Source organism: Egretta garzetta, unplaced genomic scaffold (genome assembly GCF_000687185.1).
Source record: "Egretta garzetta isolate BGI_Z169 unplaced genomic scaffold, ASM68718v1 scaffold430, whole genome shotgun sequence".
Classification (NCBI taxonomy): domain Eukaryota; kingdom Metazoa; phylum Chordata; class Aves; order Pelecaniformes; family Ardeidae; genus Egretta; species Egretta garzetta.
In genome coordinates, this window is record NW_009258267.1 from 2,074,980 (window position 1) to 2,089,627 (window position 14,648).

Here is a 14,648-nt window from a genome sequence, read left to right on the forward strand (position 1 = left end):
TTCCCCGGCAAACGCGCCGCCTTTTATTCTTTTTCTTCGTGTGGTCCCGATTCCGCCGCCAGCATCAGGTGCTGTCGCTACGTGCCGAATCCGTCCCATTTCCACGTTCCCCGATACCGAGGGAGCTTGTTTTTATTTCAATTTCCGTTCCTCCCTCCCCCTTTTTCTGAGACGTAATTTATTGGCCCGTTAAAGACTGGCGTTACCGAGCCACCGCAAAAGCTGAGGCACTCTTTGGAATAATATTTTGCCGCCCTGAGCGTAGCTGTGAGGAGCGTGTCTGCCTCAGCGCTGCCCAGGAATAGCTGCAGAGAGAAGCTTCCTTCTGCCCTCTCCACAATATCTTCGCCACGTCGTATCAGCAGTACCAGCTGTAAAAAAAAAAACCAACCCGTTACGTATTAGGAATGGTGTGGGAAATATAATCCGATTAATAGCATTAGATTAACGGCATTTTTTTTTTTTCAGATCTTTTAAGTCAAAACCAGGTGTAGACTGAATTGCCTTTCTGAAGAAAAGCAACCTCTTGCTTTGAAAGCGAAATAGATGGAAGAGTGCACACATTTAATCTTGTGTGTGCCATGACACGTTCCAACTTCATCAGCAGATGTATTCAGTCAGTTTGGAGGTTTCTGCCATTTGACCACTTGGGAAAAAATTCTAATTATTGTGACTTTAGGAGTTATTAAAGGAAAACGTATTTCACAGTGAAAAGCCCAACTTAGTAGGACATTAGGGTTAAGCCAAATGTTTAAAAGAATAAGATTTCCAGAGTCATTTTACCGCACTGTGATGTTTGTAGCGGTTTGCGTTTTTTTTCCCGCCTCATTTTCACTGTGGCCTAGAGTCAGATTAATTACAATCAGAGTGAACAAAAGGCTCAAACTCCTGGTAAATATTCATCTCGCAGTTAAGAAATGGAGAATAGAGCCAGGTCGCTTGTGCAATAAGTTGAGTTTGATCATAAGCGATACTGTATCTGGTCTTTTTTTCTCTGTTTCCAAATGGCTACTGTGAAACCTTGTCAGATGAGGTAAAGCGTAAAACAGATGCCTAAACGTTGTCTGGTGGTAGATTCTTCTTTTGCTTAAATGAAGTGAGAGCAATAATTTTTTGTAGTTGGTATTTCTCTTTTGAGAAATATAACACAGGCTGCGTGAGGAAAAAGAAAAAGGGCAGAGGCATTGTCTAAAGAAGAAAAGCAGAAACATCCTCTGTCACCTTAGTCGTGACAAAGGACTAAGGACAACGTCAGCTTTATCTGTTTGATAAAGCATAAAACTGAGTCTACAGTAAAAGCAACAAAATAAAGGGTGTCTTTGGCCAATGACCCTTAATTGTCTCAGGATTCCTTTTAGTACCTGCCCGCAATGAGAAAACGTCCTGGGGAGAAAATGTGATTTACCCATTAGAGAGCAAACTGAAACAGAGGTGTTGAGAGGATAAGGAGAAAATAATGACTAACAGCTGTTGTTCCCCTGCATATTTTCACACTATATGCCTCTTCTTGGCCTTATACTTTAATAATGCAGTCCTGTTTATTGAGAGAAATACAAACGTCTGTCTTTGCAATAATAACTTGTTACCATTGACACCACAAAAAAAAAAAAAACCCAAACCCCTAACGTTTTGCCATCTTCCCACTGACCTTGAAACACAGGCTAGAAATTGTTAAATCAAGGCTAGAAGATTCTTTGTCATTGATGTCTCCCCTTCTTCAGTTTGTGCACGGAACAGCGCATTGGGAAGTCACTGTCTGAGCCACGGTTTAATCGTGCCAAAACCTCTCTAGGCAAGAGCTACGTAACAGCCACTGAGTGAATAGTTGGTCAAACGGGAGTGATGGAACAGGCTTAAAAATGGGTTTTTTTGCCTATAGTAGTGGAAAGCATCGTTCTGAATTCAACATGAAGTCTGATAGAGGCATTCTTGACCCGTCTGATTAAAATTATATTCTCCTTTCTGCGCCTTTAGTTCCTGCTTTTTTGTATTTCAACCTTTAAAAAAAAGTATAACTCCCGAGCTGAAGCTTGTTCTTGGCTGTATGTGTATAACTAGGCGGCCTTTATTAAAGCAGGGCTGGGAGTCAGGATCTAATACACTGTGCTTTAAATATTATAGTGGAATGAAAACTGAAATATGTTATATGGTTTTATTTACTCTCTTATGCAATAATAAAAATATCTAGGCATTCCATCACTTCTCAGCTTCTCAGAAATGTCTCTCAAGAATATAGTTTTTATTAATTTCCCTATACCGCTTTCCAAGCAGGTTCATAGCTGGCAATTTACGGGGTTCAATTCTGTTTAGTTTGATTTTTATCAGGATTTTTGTGTAATCGCAATCAAGAAATTTCAGATGCAGTACAAAAAATTCTTGTACAGTCAGTCTGGATTTAGAGCAGTAGAACTAAAACCCGATTTTGTTTTCTCAGAATGTACACCAAGCAGTATTTATCCAGAAAGAAAGTAATTCGCTTGGTTTGGTTTAAATTGATTAAAAGCGCTGTTGTGGCTTTCTGCAGTGTGACATCTTGAAATGTAATGCGCTGTTAATAGGGTACACAGAAGAGCAAACACAGAGGTCTGTGCAGATTTGAGTGTGCTACTATAAACAAAGAAGGTGTTCACAAATGGCTTAGAGCTAAATTTGACAAGACAGTGCTAATCACACTTGGACATGGGAATATCTGGACAGAGCACACTCAGCTGGCTTCGTACTAGCCTCTCCGAAGGCAGTGATAGCTCTCACTTGTTAGTAAAATGGAGACGTAGTATGAAAATTATTGCATGAGTTGATATAGGGAGAGAATTGGCTTGATCCTGTTAGGACTTTGTTTTAGTGAGAAAGGCAAGGTCAAACATGTGGAACTGCTCCTCTGCTCACTGAGACTGAGCTGAGGAGACTCATTAACAGATAAAATTTGGTCTTGAGTACTTTTATAGCCTAGCTCCATCTTAATGCTTCCAGCTTTGGCAACGCTTTAGGACCGGGTTTTGGAAATTAAGTGTATGCCTGGTATTTGTATACAGTTACTGACGGCACACGCATATGTCGTTTATTTACATGTTTGGTCTATTAGCTCAGAAATGGGTCGTTTTTCTGCCAATAAATGCAAAGTTTGCATAGCAAATTCATGCGCGCAGCTCTGATAGATGTTCAGCTGTGTGCAGTTGTAATTACATTACTGGAAACTTTGCAGTAGTGTCTTCTGAGGCATCAAGCATTTTTTAGTTGTGATATGATATGTAGGGCATTTTTCTGCTATGATTTCCAAGTAAAGCATCAGTTTGTAAAGAACAAAGAACAGCACAGATGATTTTACCAACCTCTATCCTCACCATTATTTGGTTTTGGTAAAGTACTTCTGATATCACTAATGTACCTGAACGTGGGCTGGGTTCAACATTTCCACAAAACGAAATTTTTTGTCAGTAAATAGTATGAGATCCAAACCGGGTCCTAAGAAATAAAATAAATACAAGTTTTCTTATGAAAACAAACAAAAAAAGGAACAGAACTTAATCAGCAGATGGGTCTGTTCACATTACCAATGGCTATAAAACTATTGCTTGGCTAATAAAGACTGTGCTTGTCCTATCGCTGTTGTGTATTTTTTCCATCCTGTTTATACACAAAAACACAGCACATATTCAAACGGTGTAATTCCATTTAAGCCCAAATGCCTGGTGTTTCCTACAGAGACGTGTGTTTGGAGGCCTACAGATGGAACGCTCTTTCGTGGAGACTTCCATCCCACTTCTCCCCACCCTCTCTGGATTTTGACTAGGCTGTAGTAGTATTAAACATCATTCTTTCATTTTATGGAGAAACTTATTCTTCCCCATCCTCTATTCAATTGGACACGAAGGATTGCAGGCATGCCAGAAGGAAAACTTTGTGAAGAGAAGAGATGCATTTCCAGGAAAGCACGTGTCTTTTCACCCTCTTTGTGCTATTGGGAACCTCGTTCCTGGTGGCTTGGGGAGCACCATCAGCTAGGGTTAGAGGATTCAACAGTGAACGGCCTCACTCCAAGGGGCACAGCTCTACCGCCCGCTCTGTCAATGGGACTGAAAACCTCCAACTCTCCCAGATTTAACCCGGCCCCGATGCCGTTACAAACTTTGCGGTCATGTGAGCACGTTTGGGTGTTCATCAGTATCCGCTGTGGAATAAGCGGTACATTTGGGTTGGTGTGCATGTGGCACACGCACACCTACCAGAGGCCCCTGCCTGTCCATGTGGCAAGGTGTGACTCCACACAGCAGGTTGGGCTTCCTCGTTTCCCTCCCCCATTGCACTCCGCTCCCAGGCCCAGGCTGGCAAATGGTAAAGGATAATCTATCCACATGGGAAAGCGACACATTAGGGGACTGAGAATGTGGAATGGGATCAGCCACCGGTGACAAGGGTCTTCTAAAAAATAGGAATATCATTCACTGTTGAGTTATGGGCACTTCAAATTCCATGCAGATAAGAAACAAGAGACATTAGCGCTGAACACCAGTCTTGACACTTCTTTTAATGGGAGTCGGTGAAACAGTGAAACATCGTTAATGCCGGGGCTCAGCAGAAGGGTCTGGCTTGCTCGGCAGAATAATAATGTCACAGCCTTTGCTGTGGTTGCGGTGCACAGTGCTGCATTGTGGCACTGGCAGGATTTGTCCCCTTGCCTCCACAAAGCAGTGGGAGGCAGCCAAATGAAATAAAGTCGCTCTAAGCCCGACAGCTATTGACAGAAGAGATGAAGAAATCAGATAATCATTGGAATGTCCTGATCTGACTCCTCTCCCTGCTAGTACAGTCCCTAGCAGTGTCATCTCTCCTCTCACAATGTTCCATTCAATTAACTGTTTCTTCAGATTTATTGCTTTCCTGGCTACAAAGAAAGTAATGGAAGCAGAGTGGTTGTTTTTCAATTTCCCCTGTATCTCTAAGATGGGAGCACAGCATCAGCTCTCAAAAAGGATGTGTGCCACTGAGCTGGTGATGTATATAGTGCAGCATTTAACCTCTGGCAGGGGAGGAATGAATTGCAAGACACAGAGGTGCGTGAGCCGTACCTCTTACAAACAAGCAACTGGAAAAGGCAACGTGAGTCCTAAAGATAGCAGTGCCAGCCCTGAGGAGTACGCACGGTATCTTGTACTGCGCCGCGGGGATGTCAGAGCTCTTACGCAGGCGCCCAGAGATAAGCGCTGACAGGGACCCCCTAGCCCTGCGGTTCCTCCCTGGCTTCTGGTGACTGATGTTATGAGGCTGCAAATTCCATCGTGGCAGAATTCCAGTACTTCTTCATTGCGTGCTCACATCCCTGTGATCCTTAATGGTAGCCCTGAACACGGGGAATAGGGAGCTCATTGTACGGGCTGGTAGTAGTCTGCCTGTCTTAACGAAGATGCAGATAAATGGCAGAGGTACCAAAAGTAAGTATTAGTATCACTTATTTTTAAGACTGCCTGTCAGTTCCCTTAAAAAATCACATTTTCCATGGGTTATAACTTTCCAAATTTTATTTGAACTACATTTTTTCCATGGTAGGTTTATTCAGACTCAGTTTGGGGGAAAACTGCGATCAAAGTAAGACAGCTCGAATCGTTGAGCCGTTTCCAAGAATGAGGGAGAAATGGTAGAGACATCATCTTCATCTTGCAACATAAAAAAATTTTCTAGTGCCTTTTTTGAGGAGGAGTTTAACAAGTACAGGAGTGATGCATGGTTTTGGACTATGAAATTTGCCATTGCACCAGGTACTTGCCTTTTGGTTTTTCTCTGAAAATCGACTCAAATTCAGCTGATTTCCAGGTCTATAAAAATGATAGTTTGAATGGCTCACGAAAAAGACTTTGAAGAATTTACTTACTAAATTCCTTGAGGAATTAAATCTGCCTGGGACTTGTTTTATCCAGAACTGACCAGGGCTCTACTTGCAGCCTGAGCTTTTGTGTTGCTGGAGGCTGGGGTATGCCATGAAGTGAGTTATCCAAACTGGGAGGCGCTTGCTTTTCTTCTGCTCTCCTCCACCTCCTTTGCATAGCCCAAATGCCCAGGCTGCAGCAAGAGCAGGGTGGCAGGAAGAGGAGGAGGAGGAAAGGAAGAAGTGGACAAGTGCTTTGGTGGCAGACACACCCTGGGAAGTGGGGTTGAGGCTGGGGTTTGTGGGATATGGGAACCAGGACTAGAAATTATGTTCAGGAGAGGCAGTGGGAGGGTTTAGTTAGCCCAGTGGAAGACTAAGCCTGGGAAAGGAGATGAAGGGGAATTGGGACTGGGTGACAGCACTCTGCAGTAGGAGGGTCTGCAGCCTCTCTTTTCTCCATTCCTCTGCCTACAAGAAAAAGACATCTTTTCATACATGGAGCAAGGACCATCCATGAAGACAGCAGTCCTCAGCCAATGCACCCACAGCCAGGCATGGGGGCTGCTGGAGGACACGCCACCTGATTGTTTGGGCAGATGGCTGACCCAGAGTATGGGCCGATGTAGTTGATTACATCCTGGTCTGTGGGACCTGGAACCAACAGCCTCTGCAAAGGCCCCAGGGTTCTCAGAGACCCTCTCCACACCTGCCCAGCTGAGGCACCTCGTGCCTGTGGGTTTCACAGTAGACCTGGCCCCTCACAAAGCAATGCGGCCATTCTGGTAATGTTCTGTTCACCAAGACAGATCACTTTTTCGCCTTCATTACCAAACAGGGGAGCCCATTCACAGATTTTGGAGGGAGATCCTGGGCCTCCTTTAAGGCCAACTCACCTCTCCCCCTCATGCCACCCCTTGTCCCACAGACAGACAGAGACAATCAAATCCTGGAGCAAAACCTCCAGTGTCACAGCAACTTCTTCCATGCTGAGTGGGTCACCCTACTCTCTCCGTCAGGGACTCCCCACAAAGATAATGCTCACATATCTGCGTGGCAGAGCCTGTTGGTGCACCCAAGAGCCCTGATGCTGGAACCAGGCTGGGTGTGGAGAGAGGCGAGGAGAGCAGGAGATTCATGTGAGCTGAGTCCAAAGGACAGCTGGGACCAGGGCTTGAGCTCATGAGGGACAAAGAGCTTAAGTCCTGTGGATGCATCCTGGAGGAATCAGCCCCAGTAGATGTGGGGAAGGATAGCTTGAGGATGTGGGAAGAACGGGCCATGTTTGAGCAAAGAGACTGTGTCCAAGCCCAAATGGGCAGTGGGGAACAGGAGGAGGAAGGGGGCAGGACAGGTCAGAGGGGGATCGAGGATGCAGAAGCAAAGCAAGAGTGGCTGGAACAGGAACTGGCAAAAGAAAGCACTGAGCATGGGAAGGACAGTTTGGACTGGAAAAGAGTAACATGGTGATGTCAGACGGGAATAGGTTCTGTGTGAAGGGTGAAAGATGGATGGGAGGAGTTATTGTGAGAGAGAAATAGCGCCAATGGGGTAAGAAGACTGAGGTGAAGAACTGAGGACAGGAAGAGCTCCAAATGGGGAAAAGATTGGGAAAACAGTCAAAAGGAACAAGACAGGTTCTTCCCAATGAAGGACATTGGGCCTGGATGTCTTGGTCCCAGAGGTGGTCTGGACAGAGGTCTGGAGGGTAGAATCTGAGACTAGTAAATAAGAAGTGAGATGAAGAGTCAAAATTGGGAAGAGACATGAGTAAAATATTAGTACATGTGAGGGGAAGGGAGAGAGGAATCAAGTTTGGAAAAAAATAGGTATAGGAGTTGTTGGGTGCAGTGTATGCCTTTCCAAAGCCTGGGATGGACCTTGGGAGACCCTACCCCAGCAAACCCCTGAGAAACCTGCTGGCAAGGTCCCATCAACTTCTAGGGAGGCTCTGAGTCAGTACCACTAACAGTTACTCTGTTAGCTCAAGTAACAAGAGCCTGCTTCATAGACCTGAAGTTTTCCTATCCAGGTGCTACTATTGCATTAGCCAATGATTTTTTTTTCCCCAGTTGTTCCGTTTACATTTGTACAAACATAGGAATCCACCTCCAGACTGTGATGTGGAACATTTTTAACATGGCAAAGTCACTCAAAAATCCTGAAACTTCTGAAAAGAAATAATACTGTGAGGTTCACATATGAGTTACATCTCATTAATTTAAGTGTTTAATCATCTAGGTCTAAGATGGTGAATTCAGGGTGCAGTTAGATAGGAACCTTCAGAGGACAACTAATTTTGTCCTAAGATGAGATGTCTAGGATGTCTAAAACGTACAGGGCAGGCAAGATGACAAGCTCTCTGGCACAGTCTGTGTCTCTCTACTGACTCTAAAAGATTCCTAGTTTAGCTTAGAAACATCTAGTTTAGCTTGAAAATAGTTTTTAGATGTCTCAAGCTAGGTAATGCGAATCCTAATGACATGTTTCTTTATTTGTGGTTCTGGTATGAGAGTCTGCAGTATGATTCGTAGAAATGTTTAAGTCCAGCCCTCCCAGGGTCTGTAAGAGCAAATTCCCTCTTGCATTTGTGTGTCCTGAATAGCTTGGACGCTATGGGTCTGAGGCTCATGACTGCAGCTGAAATTAATAAGAATCATGCCTTAGATGCAGTACTATATAATTCAAAGCTATGGAAAAATGAGATCATTATTAACACAAACTGGCTAGCCAGGTTTAAAGAGCCTTTTTAACATTAGTATGTATCCTTAATTACCTATATATAAAATGGCAGCAGTAGTAAGACACCCACGATCCCTAAAGGCTCTGGGAAAGCTGTTCCGTAATTCCTGCAGCCACCACGGTTGCTGGACTGTAGAAAACTCATCAGAGCAGCATTTTGAAACCCTGTCTGTAAGTTTTTGCTATGAAGGAAAACCATCAAGAGTGTGCAGGCTGTACGGAGAACAAAATGATCTATTGAATAGCAATTCAGTACATTGTCATCACCTATGCTGGGCAACGAGAGAGGGAAGAGACTTCTGAAAAACAGAAGGTGGTGATGGCATTGCCTGCCCTAGCGTGTATACACACACAAACTGCATTTAAGTTGTGTAGACCACTATGATTCTGTCATTTTTCTGACTTTCTGTGCTCGCTATCGCAGTCTTGATAGTGTTGTTTTGATACACGATTGTCTGGGAGTGTGAGACAGATGTGTCTCTGGTTTATTCCATCTGGAGATTTTGCCTAAGGTCCTCCCCTTTTTAATTTCCCTCAAAAGCTTCTGTGCATGTCTTTATATGCCCCAACGTAATATTCAAGATATTAGAGTATTCACTATAAAATATGTCAAAATATTCGATATATTTTATATCAGGTGATAAACTATGAGGGGCAATGTTTGGGTTTGATATGAATATGTATACCCAGATTACTACAGGGAAAAGTTTCCAAGCAGATGATAGCAAATTTTCTCTGATAGGTGTAAATTTGTAATTTTTACAGAACTTGAAGATCACTATCACAGTGTTTTTAAAGCTGCATCCTCAATATTTTTATCAGCTTTTTATCAGCTCAGCACTTTATTGATTTCTTTCCTCTCTGACCTGCAGCCACAGTCTCATTATCGCACATCGCATTCTTGTACATCCTAGCATTCACAATATGAAATACAGAATAGCAAATCAGTGTGATGTCACATTACTGTAAATTTTCTTCTCTCATCTTTTAAATTTTCCCCTGACAGTTTTTTTTTCATTAGTACGCTTTAAGAATTCCACAGATCCCACTTTCCAAGTTACTGATGTGGCTTTACTCTGTGGAACAGAAGTCTCTAAATAATTAGCATTTTGTTAGTCAGCCAAGTATCTCTCTGGCCTCCAGGCATTACTGCAGCATACGTATAAAAAAAGTCTGATTTTTTTCCATTACATTTACTTCCTGTCTTCTTAAAATAGTTCTTTCTCCAAAATAACAGTTCTTATCATATCAAATTTTCTTGTTATTGAAATACTTTATGGCTATACTGAACATTATAAATCCTTGATTTTTTTTTCTTAACTTCACAGTATATAATATTTATAGTTATAGTTATCATGTGAAAATACATTATATTTAAAATACATATTCGAAGAATGTATATATTCTTACCATCCCAGAATATATCTGTAAAATATATATAGGTGCTGTGAATGTATATAAGGTATGTTTTTATATATATATATATATATATATATATATGAAATACATAATTAAATTAACTTTTACCTGAATATATATGACCTAGTTGGAAATGGACATGTAACAAATCTAAATAAACCTTGTCAGATATCTCTTCCTAAGTACATAAGTTTTGACAAATATAAATTTTTTTAAATGGTGCTGCTATTAAGAAGAAATAATTTAAAATGCAAAGAATGTTTGGAGTATTTTCCAGCTGAAATGCAAGAGCTCATCATGGAAATGATTACCTTGGGTATTCATTATCTCTCAGCACTGCAAGAGATCACTCATATCGTCCATGACATTAACATTTGGGAAATACTCCAAAATATTGTTTGACATATGCACCGAGTAGCTTTTTGTCCGAAATAAATATTTTAAATACATTTGAACACATATATTTGACAGCGGTTTTATTTATTTACTGATTTACTTAGAGAGGATTCAGAGGAGATGAATAGGGAGTGCTATGCGTAATGTGTAATGCACAAATATTGAGTGAATGCTCTGTTAAAGCAACTTTTATACATACACGTTCTTAAGCACCTTGTTGAAACAAAGTCTTTTTCTTTGAATTTGGACCTATATTAGTAATGGATGAAAACCAGGGCTATGTAGTAACCACAGAATAGGTGGAGGCTTCATTTTCTGGTGCATTTTCTGCTTTTATCAGAAAAAACCCGTGTGTTGACTGGCATCAAGCTGGCAATCTATAAAGGATTCAATGGCCTCAAAAGAAAAGGCAGTTTTAAAGCCTGCCCTGGCTCTCTCTGATCCCTGCAGTGACTTTACTTTGAACTGCAAGGGAGTCATGTCAATTCTCAGCTGACGCCGCGGTGCCAATAGGCACGTTCCCGTCAGTGGAAGGGAAAGCAACCCTGTCTTGATGCTGCAGGACCTGTGCCTGCGCAACCAAAGAGAAAGCAGCAGCTTCTGAGGATCCATCCTTTCATTTCAATTCTTCAAAGAACCGTAGAGCTGAGATGCCCTTCACAGGACTGCTTATATCCATGAGCAAGGAAACGGCGGAGGAGCCGTACTTGTTTTTCCCCGCATTGAGGCCAAGAAGAAAATTGTTTGAAGAAAAATTGAGGGAGCTTTTCTAAAGAGGTTACTATTTTTCTTCCCTTTCCTGCTGCAGTCTCTGTTCTCTCTCATTGCTCTCTTCCCACAGCAGGAGAGCAGGTGCAAGGCAGACGCTTTGGCAGATAAAGATGTTCTAGTACTATAATTATAATCAACATTTCTGTGTAAAATACCCAAGGGTTTCTGCATGCACAACACATATAGGAAGTTCTGCACAGAGTTTTCAGTTCCTTGTTCTCAGTCATCATCTTGTAAATACTAATAGCTTTAACCTTCTGGAGGATTTCAAATGTATTTTAGGGGGGAGGTAATATCCCTGGGAAGTACTGGCTTGACCAGGCTTAATCCTCCCTTGCATCCAGGATGCCCTTGGCATAGTGGAATGGGAGAGGAAACATTGGGCATATTCCACAAAGGCTCAGATTTATGAATGGCCCCAGCCTCAGCCTCCCCAGCACATCCTTTAGGTGCCTCCAGCAGCTTTGTATGTGAGGCTGATGGTGGAGAAAGAGCAGAGGCACGCATGGCACAAGGCTTTGTTATTTCCATGGCCTTTCTATGGATATGGGATTTCCCATCACAGGCCAAGTAGCAGAACAAATCTGGATGGATCTCAAGGATGAAAAGCAGTGGCGGTGTAAGCTTTCTGGGAGGGCTCCCAGAGCAGGACACAGGGTTTGCTGTGCTGCAAACCATAGCGACAGTTGGGGTAATGGCTTTCTGATGCAGACACAAGAAATTAGCTCAGCTTAATAGCACACCTCGGTGAACATTGGAACTGAGGATATAATTTTCCACAAATCGTTTACTTCAAAAGGTTCATCTCTGTGTGTGCAAGTGTGCATGCTTCTTTATTTTTGTAAGATAACTGTGAAAAGGCTGAGAAATATTTGAATTTCATTTGTTTATTTAAAAACATGCATCTCTATTTTTAATAAATTATGCACGAACTGGCTTTGCAGTTCTTCCTAACCAAACTGAGCTGTGTCAAGGAGGTCTGTCAGCAAGATGGACAGACTCACCACGTCTCTGCTCTCTTGTTGAATTGGGCTGCTATGATTAAGTTTCCCATGAGGACATTACATACATTCATATTTATCAGTTAAGATTTCTTTTCCCTCAACATCTCTAGTATTGTGTTTAAGAGTCTTTGTTTCCATAAACCAGCATTCCAGCAAACAAAATAAAGGCAAACACAGAATGTGTGAAAATCCCAGCTTTCAATGTGGAGCAGAAGAGGTCTGCTAGCTCTCGGGATTTAAAAAAAAAGACTGTCAGAGCATTTTTAAATGGAGGATTGAGGGCAAGATGATCAGTGCAGGAGAGCACACCAGTGGGAGTGACTCATTATCGAAAGGGTAAAACTGAAAACACTCCACGTGCCTGAGAGAAGATGACAAAATCCAGATAGGAAACAACAGAGGTTGGTGCAAACAATCAAGAAAATCAGGCATACAAAAAGGGATTAGATTAAGATTCCACATAAAAGTGCTGGGAGGCTAAGGATGGAGATCAGTGGACTGAAATATTTCATTTTAAATGTTTGTAATAGTAGGCATCTGCTAGAAGACAATCATCAGGGTACTGTAATACAGTAGAGTACAAATATATCTGAATAACAGAGAAGATTATGCCAATAGAGGAGCAGTAGTCCTTGTTAAAAGGATGCTAAGTTTCAAATTGGTAACAGAATGAAAATGTGCCATAAAATCAATTTGGGTTGAAATGCCCTAGTTGAAGAGGAATGATAGTCAAAACCCATTTGTCCTGTACTTGGAGGTCAGAGCAGCCTATCTAGAGGGCAGCCCACCCCATCCCAAGGCAGGGTGCAAAACAGGCGGGACCAGCCCTGCTCTGCAAGTGCCCATCCCTCTCTGCTGACGACAAGCTCGGGAGCCTGCCTTGGCAAGCTCTGACAAAATGCTTACCTGGTCAAGGAGTAATGTTAAGCACAATAAATCCACCTGATGATCGAGGCTGTGCTGCTAGTGACTTGACTGGGTGGTGAAAACAAAACACCCTTAGATTAAAGGCTGCAAGGGTCAGGTAGGTATGATGGGAAACCTTAGCTGCCTGCAGGAGGATTAGGAAAAGTTCATAGCGTGGTATTATTCAGACATGACAGTTTTAGACAGTTATACTTCTTGGCCCAACTAGTCAGATGATCCACAAGAGGAAAAGCCACTCTAGATTTAACCCTGAGCAGTCTGCAGGAGCTGTTTCTACATACGACCTATGGAGGCACAACACTATAGCGGTGAGTTTGAGGTATTCAAATCCAGTACCCCTGCAAAAATGGAAAAGGCGCTAACATCCCAAGTTCAAGAAGGGACCTGCTTATAAATGCTGGAACTAGTCAAAAGTAAATGACAGGAGTCATAAAAGAATAAAGTAAATATTTTTATATATGAGGGAGTAAGCATGGCTTGTGTAGGTGCAACTTCACCAATGTACTTGACATTGTTTAAGGTATCAACAGCTCATTAAATGCAGATATGAAAATGAAACAAAACCCATGATTATAACCCCTGCCAGCCATCAGTGAAACTGTGTCTTGAGTGTTGTTGCGTGGACTTTTGCTCCAGCGATGCGGTATAACTAGGAAAGATACAGAAAGGCAGCAATTAGGATCAGAGACTGGAAACGGCATCTAGGCAAGGGGAGGAAACATTACAGGACCCTTCATCTTAGAAAGAAGTTGACTTAAAGAATTTTATTGGTTATCTGTAATTCATTAATGATATAGAGATAGTAAACAGCTATTTCCCGTAACCTAAGTTCTAGAAGCATCATATAAAATTGCCATGTAGCAGCTTAGAATTAACAGAAAATGCTTTTTCATATAATGTGTAATTAGATTGAGAAACTCATTGCCGCAGGGAGCCATAGAGACCAAAAGCATAGAGAAGTTTTAAAAAGTATCAGATATAGATAAGGCAGATGTATCTGAGCCTTCTCAGTGTCGGAGACTGAACCAGACCGGTGCCCCGCCTAGCTGGGGGTATCTGTTCTTACATTCCCACCAAAGTCACTTAAAAGTTGGAGGGAAAACCAGGTTATTATTTTCTCCACTTCTACCCATCAGATAGCAACCTTTGATTATCACAAATCGGGCTGGATTCCAAGTGATAATTTCAAGATGAGCGGTTCCAGCTAAGTTACCATCTCCCAGGGGCTCTCATTTGTAAATGGAAAATAAACATGAATACCAAGTCTTTCTTAACTGAATGAGGGATGGCAGCCCCCTGTCTGGTTATTTCAACAAAGATAAACATCTTTAACTCATACGAAATGTATCTCTTTCAATGCACAATTCAATTATTTCCACTTTCACATTTTTCTGTCATAGTGAGAATTTGGTAAGAAAAAAATGTTAACAGTCACAGGGTTATCTTCAGAACGATGCTTCCCCTTGTTACAGTTGGTTACTCAGAAAACAGGGAAAATGGTGTTGTGCTTATCTGCCTTTTTCTGGTGG